Here is a 2,273-nt window from a genome sequence, read left to right as displayed (position 1 = left end):
CTCTCTCTCTCTCTCTCTCTCTCTCTCTCTCTCTCTCTCTCTCGTATTGGGGATTAAGCTCAGGACCTTTTGCTTGCCAGGCAAGTGCTTATTCTACTGAGCTATCTCCCCAGCCCCCGAGGGCTGGAATCTCAATATTGTTTTGGGTCATAAGGCTGGCTGTTCACTAAGCTGCTTCTCCTAGCTATGTTCAGGAGACGGTTCTTGCTTAAGGCCTTCTAGGTTCATTATGTGGCAAAGCGGACCCTGGAGACGAGGACTTCTCAGAGCATCTCAAGTCGCCAAACCCACAGGGGCATCTGCTCATGCCACAGCCCAGGATGGGGTGAAAAGTAGCCTGCTAGTATTCTAGGACATATATTTTTCGCTTTTATTCCGGCTCATAAGTCTCAGCATTCAGTGCCTGGCTGGTGGGAGACGAAGACTAGGATTCCTTCCTAAGACTCTCAGTGCCTGACACAACAAAAGTTAGTTCCAGTAGCATAAGTTACTCAGGTCCTGGTGCCAAAATACTACCTGATTGGTCAGACTACGGAATTGTAGGGAGAGATCAGGAAGAAATACATGTGGAACAGTAGACAACAATGCCAGGCTAAGCAGAGGCAGAGGCCTCCCCACCACCTGAGGCTGTCCAGGATGGATTTGCCAATTGATAGTACTGCCAACTTACTATTTTACCATAAAATGTTATTTTGTAATCTTGTATTTTAATTTCTGATCAAACGTATCATTCCTGTTGCCAATCGCAAGAAATTAGATTGGGGAGAACCAGAAGAAAGTGGAGCAGAACAGTAAGACCAGAGGGTGGCAGTAGCACTCACAAGTTTAGTGGGTGACCTCGAAGCTTGCAAGGGAGAGAAGACCCTCTCAGCAAGCGCCTACAGGAAGCTACAGCTGGAGGCTCCCACTCAGAGGAGGAAGAGAGTTAAGTGAATTCCCTTTTTGTAAGGGAAGAGGTCAGAGGGGGAGTTTGTTTCAGGTGACGTCATTCAGCAGCCCTCAGTGTGGCAGGGAGTCAGTCTCTGGGACCAAGGGCTGACTACTATTTCAACAGCACTTTGATGTTCAATCACATTTAAAGGAGTACACAAAGCAGACAGTTTCTAAATGGTTACTGCTTGTTTGAGTGATGGTTTTAATGACAATTCTTTTGTTGTTGTTGTATTTAGGGTGTACAAGGTGTACAGGGTCTCACTGCGTAGATTAGACTTGTAGTGATCCTCTTGTATACAGCCTCCCAAGAGCTGGGATTACAGGCATGCACCACCATGCCCAATCTCAATTGCCATCTGGGGGTGGGGCCGGCACAGCAGGCCCAGGGATCGAACACCTGCACCCCTGCGTCTGCCTAAGCAGGCACTTTAATCTGCTGAGCTATTTGGCCGGCACTTAATGACAATTCAGTGTGTTAAAATTTTAGTTTACAACCAGTGGGCCTTGGAGCTAGCAGGTGTCACCTTGAAAAACAACAACAAAAAACCAGTGTAGGAGCCAATGTACTGAGGTCATCTGTGACTCATTTGTATGACGACGCCTATTTTTTAGGATGTTCACAGGGATGAAATATGAATACATGTAAAGTGTTTAAAATAGTAAGTGATGAATAACAAAGATGCAATAAACATTACAGATCTTTCCTTGATACAACAAACTCTGCCTGCGTTACAACAAACTCTGCCCGCTGGGACCCTGTGAACCCCAGGTAGGAAGCAGGCACACACTAAAACTGGACAAAACATCATTGGTAATTATTAATAATTATGGAAGATTATTAATAACATGGTCCACTGCTAGGATTTAGTTTTTCTCTACCTAGAGATAGTGTAGATCTGAGTATAGGTTTTGAAATCTATCACCTAATATAAACTTGTAGATACAAATTTTCCTTGAAAAATTGGCTTAGTGTTTGTGGATTTCACACTTGCTAATCGATGGCTTTCTTCCACTGTTTTCCCCCAATAATTTTTAGTAAAAGATTGTCACAAAAAGGGACACACTGTCCTGATAGGTGGTTTCTCCATAAAGTAGTCAGTGTAGCATAATATCTAGCATCACCCTGAGAAATAACCAGAATTCATTGTATCATTTAAGTTTGGAATAAGAAGCATAAAATCGGAGCTGGTGAGATGGCTCAGTGGTCTAAAGCACCTACTTAGAACAAGCTTAGCAAAGCACAGGGACCGCGGTTCAGTCCCCCAGCACCACATGCCAGCCCCCCCCGCCCCCTGGTGGGCTGAACTGGACACACACACACACACACACACACACACACA

The sequence above is a fragment of the Octodon degus genome, unplaced genomic scaffold (genome assembly GCF_000260255.1).
Source record: "Octodon degus isolate 3935 unplaced genomic scaffold, OctDeg1.0 scaffold00012, whole genome shotgun sequence".
NCBI lineage: Eukaryota > Metazoa > Chordata > Mammalia > Rodentia > Octodontidae > Octodon > Octodon degus.
Note: the sequence above shows the minus strand (reverse complement) of the source record.